Raw genomic sequence first — 14,446 nt, 5'->3', positions numbered from 1 at the left:
CCAGCTTGTTTCTTCATACCATTTGCTTGGAAAATTGTTTTACAGCCTTTCATTCTGAGGTAGTGTTCATCTTTTTCTCTAAGATGAGTTTCCTGTAAGCAGCAAAATGTTGGGTCCTGTTTGTGTAGCCAGTGTGTTAGTCTATGTCTTTTTATTGGGGAGTTGAGTCCATTGATATTAAGAGATATTAAGGAAAAGTAATGGTTGCTTCCTATTATTTTTGTTGTTAAAGTTGGCATTCTGTTCTTGTGGCTGTCATCTTTTAGGTTTGTTGAGGGATTACCTCCTTGCTTTTTCTAGGATGTGGTTTCCATCCTTGTATTGGTTTTTTTCTGTTATTATCCTTTGAAGGGCTGGATTCGTGGAAAGATAATGTGTGAATTTAGTTTTGTCGTGAAATACTTTAGTTTCTCCATCTATGGTAATTGAGAGTTTTGCTAGGTATAGTAGCCTGGGCTGGAATTTGTGTTCTCTTAATGTCTGTATTGTCAGAGACCATCCCGTGAGAAAGTGATCCCTTCACAATCTCCTTAACAAGTCAAAGGGCCGTGTGCTAAGAGCTGGTTGCCATCCCCTTCCTCCTTATTCCCTTCCTAACACCTAAGGCTGTAAAATTTGAATAACAGTCCCCTCTCCCCTATCTCTTCCTGAGTTCCCATAACATCCAAGGACATGAGCTGTGCCTGAGCCCAGCTTGACTCCCAAGGCTGTTGAGGAGGATCAAGGTTCTGGAGATAAGATCCAGAGTGCCCGATGCCTGGCGCCTGACTTCAGCCCCCATGTCAGCAGATGCCCACTTCTTTGTTCTTTGTATAATTCTCCCTCGACCCCTCCCATATTCCCCGCGATGTATGCTTTAAAAAGAAGGCACCTCAGCTTAATAAACGAGACCTTGATAGGTTCAATCTACTTGGTCCTCCGGCTCTCTTTCTTTTCCTCCCATCTCCTTCCAGGTTCTCGGTCCCCCTCGCACCCACGAATAACTGAATCCCTCAGGTCGGGATACTGTATAACATCTGTCCTGGCTCTTCTGGCTTTCATAGTCTCTGGTGAAAAATCTGGTGTAATTCTGATAGGCCTGCCTTTATATGTTACTTGACCTTTTTCCCTTACTGCTTTTAATATTTATCTTTATTTAGTGCATTTGTTGTTCTGATTATTATGTGTCGGGAGGAAATTCTTTTCTGCTCCAATCTATTTGGAGTTCTGTAGGCTTCTTGTATGTTCATGAGCATCTCTGTATTTAGGTTTGGGAAGTTTACTTCCATAATTTTGTTGAAGATATTTGCCAGTCCTTTGAGTAGAAAATCTTCATTCTCATCTACTCCTACTATCCGTAGGTTTGGTCTTCTCATTGTGTCCTGGATATCTTGGATGTTTTGAGTTAGTATCTTTTTGCATTTTCCATTTTCTTTGATTGTTGTGCTGATGTTTTCTATGGAATCTTCTGCACCTGAGATTCTCTCTTCCATCTCTTGTATTCTGTTGCTGATGCTTGAATCTATGGTTCCAGATTTCTTTCCTAGGGTTTCTATCTCCAGCATTGCCTCACTTTGGGTTTTCTTTATTGTGTCTACTTCCCTTTTTAGGTCTTGATGGTTTTATTCAACTCCATCACCTGTTTGGTTGTGTTTTTCTGCAATTCTTTAAGGGATTTTTGTGCTTCCTCTTTAATGTCTTCTACCTGTTTAGCAGTGTTGTCCTGTATTTCTTTAAGTGAGTTATTAAAGTCCTTCTTGATGTCCTCTACCATCATCATGAGATATGCTTTTAAATCCGGGTCTAGCTTTTTCGGTGTGTTGGGGTGCCCTGAACTGGGCGAAATGGGAGTGCTGTGTTCTGATGATGGTGAGTGGTCTTGGTTTCTGTTAGTAAGATTCTTATGTTTACCTTTTGCCATCTGGTAATCTCTGGAGTTAGTTGTTATAGTTGTTTCTGTTTAGCGATTGTTCCTCTGGTGATTTTGTTACCCTCTATCAGCAGACCTGGGATACTAGCTCTCTCCTCTGAGTTTCAGTGGTCAGAGCACTCTCTGCAGGCAAGCTCTCCTCTTACAGGGAAGGTGCACAGATATCTGGCTTTTGGACCTCCTCCTGGCCAAAGATGAAGGCCCAAAACAGGACCTTTCCCAGAAGCTGTGTTGCTTTGGCCTGTCACATAAGCTGTTAGCTTTTGTAGTCCACACTCTCACCTGTGCAGACTACTTTCAGCGGAGTCTCAGAACCAAGATGTCTTCTGCCTATCCTGAGGCAAAGTCCTCCCAGGCTGGGCAGACACCTGTCCTCTGGCCGGGAAGGTGGCCACATGTCTGGAGCCCGAATAGGGCACTGCCTCAGTAGCTTGTGACTCCCGCCTGTCTCAGAAGCTGTTAGCTTCTGTAGTGCACACTCTCACCTCTGCAGACTACTTTCGGCAGAGTCCCAGAACCAAGAGATAGAGCTGATTTTTATCTCAGTTGTAAACACTGCCTGGTTTCTGCCAGTTTTCTTTCTTTCTTTCTTCCTTTCTTTCTTTCTTTCTTTTTATTTATTCGTTTATTTATGTATTGTATGCAAGTACACTGTAGCTGTCTTTAGACACCCCAGAAGAGGGCATCAGATCTCATTAATGGATGGCTGTGAGCCACCTGCTGGGATTTGAACTCAGAACCTTTGGAAAAGCAGTCAGTGCTCTTAACCATTGATCCATCTCTCCAGCCCAATAATTTGGACAGACAGTTCTTTTGTTTGTTTGGTTGGTTGGTTGGTTGGTTGTTTTGTTTTGTTTTGTTTTGTTTTTGAGACAGGGTTTCTCTGTATAGCCCTGCCTGTTCTGGAACTCACTTTGTAGACCAGGCTGGCCTTGAACTCAGAAATCCACCTGCCTCTGCCTCCTGAGTGCTAGGATTAAAGGTGTGCACCACCACACCTTCATGCCAGTTTTCATGTACAAATTTTTCTATTTTATTTAAAGAGTCATTATGCATCGGATGACCTTAATATATCTTATGTAATGACTATATAAGTCTTATGCTCGCTTTGAAAGATTACACTCAGATTCAGCACTCTTGTGTTCTTTTTGTCACTCACCGACTCCTTGACCACCTGAGTACCAGAACTCTGATTCTCCTCCAGGTTAAGGAACTCTGACTGGGTCTGCCCGCGGCACCCAGTGAAGTCTCAGAAAGTAGAAAAGACTTAGGCATATAGTCCATATTCCTGCAATATCACACAGACAGCAGCTTGGCTTCCTCCTTGGGGATTATTTTCCATTCTTTCTTTAGATTCCAGTCTTATTGTTCTGATAACTGCATCCAGTGCATTCACTGGGCTAAGCAATAGCTATTCCGCAATGTGTGGTAGTACACACCTTTAATCTCCATACTCAGATTGCATGTGGATCTTATGTCATGGAGGCTAGCCTTGTTTCCACAATGAGTTCCAAACAGCCAGAGCTACAGAGCTAGACATACATACGTACATACACACACACATACACACACACACACACACACACAAAGCATAAGAGAGAGAGAAGTAAAGACAGAGGAGAGGGAGAGGGTGCAAGAAGAAAACATGGCTGTGAAGCTTTTGTCTCCTGAGGCATTAAAGATGGCAGGGACTGGCAAGAGATTTCTGAGTAGGTCCTGCCATTTCTCAAGAGTAAAACAATGAATCCTGCATTCTAAAAGCAATAAGTCTTCCTTCCTCATGGAGGACATGGCTAGAATCCATAAAAACCTTATCCAGAGAATGAATTCATCATTGAGATGGAACCATAGCCCTCAACCACAAACACATATAAATACCCAGCCTTAATCTCTGCTCTGAAGATTATACATGTGCATCACAAACCCACCAGCCTTCAGATTTTTGTATTTTGTGCTGGTAATTCCAATGGGTTTTCCAATGTATGGAGGAATTTAATTTTTTTATGAATTCACTTTAATTTTTAAATTTTTATTTTAATTTGTTTCTAATTAGGCACCTGATATTTTGTGTTTCAGTGTGCAGATGACTTAGGTGTTCCCAGACACTAGAGGAAAATGTCAGACACCTGGAATTGGAGATACAGGTGGCTATGAGTACTGGGAATCAAACACTCTCAGGAAGAGCAGCAAGCATTCTTAGCCTCTGAGCCATGTCTCCAAGAGAATCCATATAGCATTTTGGATAGGGTCCCATGAAGCATAAGATTACAAAGGCTCTCCAAGAAAAGAACATGGTGGGTCATTATTTACTCTGAAAGATCTGGGAGGAGGAAGGGGCAGACACAAGGGGACACAAGATTATTGGGCCAGGATAAGCTCAATACACAAGGGTGATGTTGTCAGAGACTTCAGTAAAAGAAAAATTGTGGGGCCGTGAAAGGCAGCCTGCTTTAGTTGAATGAGGCTTGCTCCAGTGACCCAGTAGAGACCCAGTAGGAAACTCTACAAGGGACAGAACAGTGAGCCACATTCCCAGAGACAGGTGCCTGACACAACAGAGCCCCCCAACTCCATAATTCTGTGACTATCAGTCACGAAGACAATGGCCCAAGCTTCTGGCATTCGGTCTAGACTCCACCCCCACAGTTACCTGACTATAGCTAGGTATGCTCCTCCCTACAGTTACCTGGCAACAGCAAGATAGCCCAGCCCACTATAAAAGGGGCTGCTTGGCCCCTCCTCTCTCTCTTTAAGATCTCTCCTTTCTTACTCTCATCTCTAGTCCTCCTTCTCTCTCTCCCTTCCCTTCTCTCTTCACATGGACATGACCAGCCTCTCTCTTTCTACTTTCTCTCTTTCTCCCTGCCTTTCTACAATAAAGCTCTAAGTCCATAGACTGTCTCTGCCCATCAAGGCCTGTTGTGCTTGAACAATGGGATAGGCTTTCCCCTAAAGAACCATGTCTAACCTCCTTCCTGCGCTCCAGTCTCAACAGGACCAAAGACTCTCAGCCTTGTGGGAACAACCCAGCACCCCTTCTCTCCCTGTTTTCTCCTCCCTTCATCCCTGGGGCTGACTGAGCTGCCCCTAGGATCCCCAATTTTTTTCTCACCTCTTCTGTGGTGTACAGAAGTGTCTGGGATGTCCAAGACTGAGAACCTGTTATCTCTGGTCTCCGTGAGGCCCAGAGACCTAGGACTGCCCCTTGTCCACCCCCTGTGGGCTGGGTCTGTAGCTTCTCACAGCCAGATACCCACCCAGGGCCACGTGGAAAGCATGTGGCAGTTCTCCACATCCACCCACCCAGAGCACTGGAACTCTGGCAGGATGCAGGTTTTATCCCACTCCCTTTATTTCTCCATGCCCAGTGCCCTGCAAAAAAAAAAAAATGCTCTTATTCAAAACTGATTGGAACTTCTGGGAAATTATACTGCTGTGGTTGGAGAAGATAATCAGGCTTCAGTATCTCCCCAATAAAGAGAAAGACACAATGTAGCAGGGAAAGAAGTCAAGTACAAAGACAGTTATAGTTTTAGTCAGTCTTCTACTTCATAAAAATATATGTCCATATACTGCAAAACATATGTGAGGGGACAGTTAAATGGTGAATGCCATCCAGAGGCAGAATGTCACAGAGCCCTCATAACCAGTCCATTATGCTCTTTATAATATCCTCTCTCATGATCCCCTTCCCTCCTCTATGGCCCCTCATACTCTGAAGTGCTGGGATGCAAGCCCTACAATTTTCAAATATCATGACTGTCCAAGTGTGGGTCTGTATTTTAGACATTAGGCTGGAGATAAGCTCAATGTTATCCATGTCAAAACATCTACATCAAGTCAGAAGAATTTAATTGGAATTCAAATAAAATGAAATAATCATCTCTCCCAAATATATCCAAAAATGCTTGAATACATACATGTTCTATACACTTGAGTCCTGCCTTCCATTTATCAGAGCCCAGCAATGACTTCTTATTTATTGCCAACAAGAACATAGCCTGGCCTCCAAATTATAAATAAACAATTCATGACAATGTAAGCATCTCTTACTCACAAAGTAGACCTGCTTTGGCTGCCTTACACCCTTGAGTGTGTTCATAAGCTCAGAACAAAGTTGTACAAATCTGTCTGGAATAACACCATCACAGTCATCATAGACTTCATCAGGGGCAGGGTACTTCTCCAGGGTCAGCTGTATGAGGTTGGCAGTATGCTGCAGCAGCTTCTTCAGGCTGCCCATGGACAAGAAGTTCTTCACAAAATCAACTTCAGTGAGCTGGGAACACTGGCTCAGCACAGGCAAGAGGGCATGGATTTGGAAGTCCATGAGCATACAGTCCTTCAATATGAATGTTTGCAGAGTAGCTGTCAGTCTTTCTAAGTAGGCTTCCTAGGAATGGATGATTTAAAATAAAAGTGACACCACTCAGGTCCAGGTGTTTGAGCTGATGGATGCTTGAACACTGGGACAGATACCTCATATCTGATTCTGACAGCCTGCAGTGAGTGATAGCAAGAGTCTCTAATGGACTCTCCAAGTACCTAGAGAGAGGGAAAGAGATGTACTGACTTTACCCCAGTCAAGTAGCAGAAAGAAAGGCTCTGACTTCAAGTGAACAGAGTCTACTTAGGTACAAGGTCACTCTCAGATCATTATTACAGTCAAGCCCAAGGTGCTCCATGATGGAGTGCTATTCACCCCTTTCATATTACTCTAGGTAGGACATAAACTATGATTTGTGACTTACTGCTTCAGCTCTTCAGTTCCTTCTGAACTGGTAACTACTAAACCTATTTGGGGACAGATTATATAAATAAGAGAACCCAAAAGAACCAACTGGAATCCACTTAGAACTATGCCAAGCTCTGCCTCAATGTGCTCCAGCTTTACCACAGTCTCTGTTCTTTTCATAGGGTTTCCCTTTGACCACAATCATTCACTCATTTCCCATTTACTCAACCCCTTCCTGTGCCCAAATTTCCCTTAAACCATAGGAAGTTAAAGGCAGATGGAAACTGTTCATATAGTTCTGAGGACAGAGTTGACATGAGAGAACTTGTGGTGTAAGATCTCCTACATTCTGTAGAAAATTTTCCCTTCTTAAGACACCTTTTTTTAAATCATGGACACATGCATGACAGTCTGGCTTTACAACGGTGACAAGTCAGGATGCAACAACAGCACAAAGTAGTACATCAATTACTCTAAGATCACATCTATATAAATTTAACAGTGGCTGGGAAGCCACTATATACACTAAGGTTTAATATAAAGCAAAACAAGAACAACAAAATACTTTGCTCACTGCTAGATAAAGCTCTCTCTCTCTCTGTCCTTTCTTACCTGAGCATTTGGACCAGGCGTTCAGCCAGGAAGTAGACATCATTCAAATAGAGATGCTGGAGCTTATGCAGTTTGGAGGACTGGGAAAAGATCTCTGTCACACAACAGGCTTCCATCTCTTGGTGCCAAGGCCAATCCAAAGGCATGCAGATTTCCTTGAAAAGGAGTTTCTGGAGGTTTTTCATCTGGCCCAGGCCAGGTGCTAGCAATGCAAGGGTACGCAAGTCCCAGCATGTGTTTATTTCCAATTCCTGGATTGAGCCTGGATCAAAAACCTCCAAAATATCCAGTGGATCATAGGCAGGAATGGCTCCAAACACTAACTTCTCACAGATCACCTGTATCACATCTTTTCTCTGATTGGCCCATTGATAAAAATATTTTAAGTATGCAGAGGGATGGCAAGACATGAGGGAAAGGTTCATCTTTATAGTCATGGTCTCCTCCCCCCCAGGTTGGGATGATTTCCCTCTGGTTGGGTATTGCCAGTCATATCTGAAGAGCAGGCAACATGCTGCATTCCAGCCCAATCATTCCAGAATTCGTGGTGGGCATCTCTTAAATCAAGTACTTCTAGTTTCCTCCTGCTGTGGGTAAATCAGAAGGGCATTCATAGGCCAGGAGACACACTGTGTAATCTGCACGACCTACAATTCAACTTCCCTTCAATCTATTCCTTGAACAAAAACAGCTTCCATTTATAGTTGCTGGGGAAGAGTCAGGGACAGACTCATTGCATATAGACTATTCCTGTTCTCAGCTGTCCTACATACACCACAGTCCTGTTTCTTTGTTTCCATTCTAGAAGATACTAACCCCTACAATCAGAAGCTCTGATTCACCTTGGACCCATTGTGAATACTGTTTTCACTTCCTACCATCCACACATATTCCTCCATGATGCCTTGGACTCACTTACCTAGGTTGATTCTTTTCTGCCATCAGCAAATCAAGGCCATCTAGTACAGCTTTCAGGGTCTCCAGGTGAGGCGTCTCCATCAGGGCTCCCACAGGAAGGGTTGGGAAAGGCCATGCTGCCACCATCTGCCTTAGTATGTTAGGATGTCTGCTGGTGAATGCATCCTTGAAGAGTGGTGGGAAGAGTTGCATGGGCAGGTTCGGCAGAGCAGAGATGGTCAAGGCTTCATCTTTCAGCAGGCTTCTTCTTGCCAGCTGCTGGAGTGTTGGTGAGTTGTTAAAGCCCATCATGGCTTTCAGGTATGCAGATGCTATGGATATATCCATGGGAAGAAAATATTTCATCCAAAATTCTTTTAGCAAACCTCTTTATTACATAAACCAGGCAGGTCTCCTCTGGTGACATTGGAAACCTTGTAATTTGGATTACTCAGTATTTGTCTTTCTCGTTGACACAGTTCCTTCAAGGTCCTCCTGGTAATATATAAGGACCCATTTCAACAGATCGTCCCTGATATTTTGCCCACTCCAATCCAATGTTCCCTGTGAGTCTTACTCTACTCTGTAACAGGAGACTCACACCTGATTCTGACACTTTTGTGGGAAATTATGATGCTTTGACTACAATCAATAGAACAATATATTGTGTGAAAATGGATAACATTTTGCTTCCATAAGCTTTAGAGACAGGAGCCATGCTGAGCTCTAGCCTGTCCTTTAAGAGATAGAATGCATTGAGGCCCCTACTATTGAAGGGTTCCTTCATTCTTCCCATCACCATTCATCCCACCTTCATCAGACCTTGGCAACCCGAACCTTTCAGGTAAGCTTCCTTCCCACCCTCTTCCCTCCTCATTGAGTTCTCCCAGGCATTCTAATCTGCCCAAAGCACCCTGTATTCCCTCTGAATATGCAATCTTCTGACACCTTCAGTAGACCTGTGGATCAGAAACCATACAGGTAAGCATCCATGCCCTCTACCATCTTTCCTGCTCACTGAGTCCTCTAGGGCAAGTCAAGCTACCTTGAGCAGCCTGCTATCTCAAGAGGACATCCATTCTCTTGCCACCTCTCCTCCTGTGTTAATCAGACCTGTGGATCCTGAACTATACAGGTAAGTCATTCACCCTCCCCACCTGATGAGTCCTCTGGGGCAGGTTAAGCTTCCCTGAGCAGAGTGCCATCTCTCTCAGATGGATAGGTACCAAAGAGACATGGTACCTACATTTTCCTGTGACCTCAAAATATGCTCCATGTTGGACAAAGACACTTTTTCAACCATGTTTATAGCGGCTTCCTGATAATAGCCAGAAATTAGAAGCAACGAAGACAATGTCAGCATAGGAATGCTAAAGACAATGTGGTACATCTATCTACACAATGGAATATTATTCAGCTATTAAAAACAAAGAGACATCATAAATTTTTCAGGCAAATTAATGGAATTTGAGAATATCATGCTGAGTGAAGTAACCCATTCCAAAGAGACATGCATGAAATATACTCACTAATAAGTGGATATTAGCCTCAATATACAGGATACCCATGCTATACTTCACATACCCAAAGAAGCTAAACAAGAAGGAACAAGTGAAGATGCTTGAATCTCACTTAGAGGATAAAATAATCATAAGAGGCAGGTGGAAGTAGGAAATGGGATAGGAGAGGAGATGAGGGGGGGCGGTAAGGCTTGGGGTCAGGATCTGGTATATACAGAGACAGGAGAGATGGCAAGATGGCCATGAGAATGAATGGAACTCCACAGGAAGACACACAGTCAAATATTATAGACACTTGGGGCTCTCAGAGACTGAGCACCAACCAAAGAACATACAGGGACAGGACCTAGGGTTCTCCCAACATATGTAGCTTTAATGTAGTTCAGCTTCACATAGGTCCTGCCTTAGTCAGGGTTTCTATTCCTGCACAAACATCATGACCAAGAAGCAAGTTGGGGAGGAAAGGGTTTATTCAGCTTACACTTCCATACTGCTGTTCATCACCAAAGGAAGTAAGGACTGGAACTCAGCAGGTGAGGAAGCAGGAGCTGATGCAGAAGCCATGGAGGGATGTTCTTTACTGGCCTGCTTCCCCTGGCTTGCTCAGCCTGCTCTCTTATAGAACCAAGACTACCAGCCCAGAGATGGTCCCACCACAAGGGGCCTTTCCCCCCTGATCACTAATTGAGAAAATGCCTTACAGTTGGATCTCATGGAGGCATTTCCTCAACTGAAGCTCCTTTCTCTGTGATAACTCCAGCTGTGTCAAGTTGACACATAAAACCAGCCAGTATAGTCCCCCCCCAAAAAAAAAATGGAGAAGGGATCTATCCCAAAAACTGTTGCCTGTATGTGTAATATATTCTTCTAGCTCGTCTGCCATGTTGGACCACAGTGGGGAAGGAAGCCCCTAATCTCACAGACTTGATGTGTCAGGGTGTGGAGCTATCCAGTAAGGGCCAACTCACTCCTGAGCAGAAGGAGAGGGGAGTGGAGGAAATGTTGTGGAAGGAGGTAAATGGGAGGGAGTACTGAACAGGAAATAATGTTAGTAAGTAAAAATCAAGCAAGCAAGCAAACAAACAAACATGAGATTGGATGATCATCAGTGTAATGCTCCCCTGACACTCATAGCCATGTGCTCTCGATACAATTTTCTTACTTGTCATTTTTTAAATCTATATTCACTTTGACTTTAAAAAAAGGTTTTAAGGTAGATTAGAGTAGGACAGGATACATGGTGTTTGTCCAGTGTGCCTGAGTCCTTGAATATTGCCTCCTTAGCCAACTATAAACAAGCAGGGCAGGACAGCCTCAGATCTCAGGAGGTAGAGGCTGGACATTCAGAGTTTCACGACACTTGGGTACATGAGGTTGGCTGCTTCAAAATAAGCATACAAAGAAAGCAGGCAAGCATGCAAGGAAACACACACACACACACACACACACACACACACACACACACACACAAGACATGAAGATAAAATAGACATGCCGGGCAGTGGTGGCACATGCCTTTAATCCTAGCACTTGGGAGGCAGAGGCAGGCAGATTTCTGAGGTCAAGGCCAGCCTGGTCTACAGAGTGAGTTCCAGGATAGCCAGGGCTACACAGAGAAACCCTGTCTCAAAAAAAACAAAAACAAACAAACAAACAAAATAGAAACAGACACTGTCCAGCCAAGTTGGATCGGGTGTCCTGATGGGCATTAAATGACTTACACTGCTCACAGAAGCTCCAGTCTCAGCAAGGTCAGGCAGTCACTCCAGACTCCAAGGCTCAGAGTGTCTTGTGCAGACATCTGAGTCCTTATATACTCCTTCCCCCCTTCCCATACCTCCCCTTTTCAGCCACACCTCTCCACCTGATGGAATGATGAAGTCTCCACCCATTTTTTGACCTAGAGTGAATCAGATCCTCATGTTGGATCCGATATAAATATATAAAATCTGACATTATGGTCACGATCCAATCCCAGCCAGGATACTTCTCAATCTCTGAGATTTGTGATTTTTTTGTTCTCTCACATTAGTTTGCAGCTTATTTCTTAGGTATCTCTGGAACTATTATGTAGCCTGAGCTGAGAGGTAGGTATCAATCACAGGACTGAGTGTGGTGATATGAGATATGGTGTGTCCAGTAGGATTAGATCTCCAGGCAAGATAGAGAGGACCCATAAATGAAGAACCATTCACCAAGTCAATGTAAAAACATTAAATACATCTTTGTTTCGCGCTCTCTCTCTCTCTCTCTCTCTCTCTCTCTCTCTCTCTCTCTGCCATTCTGTCTCTACCTCTCTCTGTCTCTCTCAGTCTCCGACTCTTTGCTTCTGCGCCCCTCTCTCTCTCTCTCTCTCTCTCTCTCTCTCTCTCTCTCTCTCTCTCTCTCTCTCTCTCTCTCTCCCCCATGTTTCAATTTCTTTGATTTTATTTCTGTACCAGCATTGCCTTTGAAGAAATCATTGCAGGAGATGACTTCAAAACTGTTCAGGAGCTGTATGGATGGCTCAGACCTTTCAAGCAGAGTTGTTCTTCCACAGGACCAGGGTTCTACTCATAGCTTCCACGTGCCAGCTCATAACCATCTACAATTCCAGTTATGAGCTCTGTCACTCTCCTCTGCCTTCTCAGGGTAGTGCATGCTAGCAAATAAGCAGGGAGAACATATACACCTAAATTAATACAAAAACAGTTTAGTGTGCTTTTGCAGATATTATCATGTTATATGCCTTTAATATCAGTTCTTGTGAGACACAGACAGGCTGATCTGTCTGAGTTCAAGTCCTGCATGCCATCTCTGGAGAGTTCAAGGACAGTCTCAGCTGCACAAGGACACCCTAACTCAAAACAAACAAGCAAAGGTAAACACACACACACACACACACACAGAGAGAGAGAGAGAGAGAGAGAGAGAGAGAGAGAGAGAGAGAGAACCCAGTGTTTACATCTCACACTTTAACCCTATCACACCACAGGAAGAAGTTGGGAGATCTCAATGTGTTTGACACCAGTCTGTATAAGATATTTTTCATTATCTAGACTGAAATAGTTCCTTTTGGTAAAGCCAAAAAACTGGGACTGGCCTGTTAGTCACAATCCCATTAACTAAGCCAATCTGATTCACTGAGTCTTATTTGTTCCTTAGTTAGTAGCTCTTTATATACTGCATTTTAAGTTTATTTTGAGGAAGAACCTTTCACTCTAGATGTAGTGATCTGAAACTCCAATTAGCAACAATCCTCCAGCCTCAATAGTCTACCCAGTAGGTTAGCTGTTGTGAGCCAACACCTGGCTAAGTTTTCTTCACAGGTGATGTACATGGCTCTGAGTGTGTAGCACATTGGCTTTACTCTGATCCTGACACTAGATATGCACACAAAACCTCCTCAAATATCCTCTGAAAATGTGTGGCAACCATATTGTCACAAATGCACATTCTCCTCTGGAATACGTAGGGGAATTGGATGCTCTGTCCTCTCGGCTTGTTGGTCTACTCAGAAGGCTGAGGCAGGAGGATGGCTTGTGTCTATTTTTGCTAGGCAGTAATTCTAAGATGCAGCCAATTGGAAATGATTACTGAGAATCAGTAACCCTGATTCTTTCTCTACACAGCTCTGGTTTCTGTTCTATCTACAGCATTTAGTGAAGCAGACATGCTGGATTCTCTCTTTTTTCTGTCACACTCTCTCTTCTCTCTCTTTTTTCTTCCTCTCTCTCTCTCTCTCTCTCTCTGTCTCTTCATATGTGACTGTGTGTGTGTGTGTGACATTTTGTGTGTTTAGACAGTATCACTAGGAATGTCTGGGAAACCTTTAGCTAGAGGCAATTCTGACTGGAATGACACTTATCGAACTTTAATTTTTTTCAAATGCTGCTTTTTGTTGATGACTCTTAAACACTTCAGCCTCCCTTTTAGCCCACAGCCCATCAGCCCACCAGAGAGAGTGGAAAAGAAAGGATAAAGGGGTAAGTGGACCAATTTAGAAAGGGTTTCTTGAACAACTCCAGTCTCTGCTGTCTGGAAATGGGCAATACAGTTCACAGGAGGAAAGCAGCCGCTAAATCCATTCAAAAGCACTTCATGGATACACCAACAGTCCAGTCCTTTACAGTCTTGTTAGCAAACAACAAACAGCAGTGGTGGAACTACCTAGCAAAAAGAGCCAGGCCTCGGCCTGGGCTGGAATCAGCAAGAGGAACCAAGCAGAATTCATGAAGAATTTCATTGCTGTGCCTCATCAGGGCAGCAATAATCAGCAAATACTTGAGACTCACAGGTATTGCAGAGATAGAACTATAAACAAGCCAAGCTCAGCCTCCATCACTGTCTGTGGAATCCTTTTTAGACTCTTTACAAACATCATGTGTCCTTCATAGGTCTTGCTTCACCACATTCCCCTGTCTAAGTTGACATCACTGCCAAACAACCCAAATCCTCAGAAGTGGCAAGAAACTGCTATACAGCACAAGAATTTTTCCATGCCTTTCTCTCTATGGAATCCGGACAGATGCAGCTCAACTATGCAATGTAAAGCATGCCAAAACATGCATGTCGTTAGCATAAAATCTTTCATTACTTGTGTTTTCTCGTGCTTGCTTTAGCAGAATATCCTGTCTCCTGTGACTGCTTCAGGAAAGATTCCTTCAGGAGTCTGCCTTAGACTTTCAACCCTATCCACTTCAGCTAAACATTCCTTCATGTGTTGCCCCAACAAAATAACCATTCAAACTTCTTTCCAAACAATACTTAGGTTTCCACTACACAGGTTGGAGT

At 43.6% G+C, this 14,446-nt stretch overlaps 1 pseudogene; it reads right to left on the bottom strand.

Moving 5' to 3' along the window:
- Positions 1 to 5,445: 5,445 nt before the first annotated feature.
- On the bottom strand, positions 5,446 to 8,462 carry Gm13041 (annotated as a pseudogene).
- Positions 8,463 to 14,446: the final 5,984 nt, after the last annotated feature.

The sequence above is a fragment of the Mus musculus genome, chromosome 4, assembly GCF_000001635.26.
Source record: "Mus musculus strain C57BL/6J chromosome 4, GRCm38.p6 C57BL/6J".
Lineage (NCBI taxonomy): Eukaryota > Metazoa > Chordata > Mammalia > Rodentia > Muridae > Mus > Mus musculus.
This window is presented reverse-complemented; position numbering and strand designations above follow the sequence as displayed.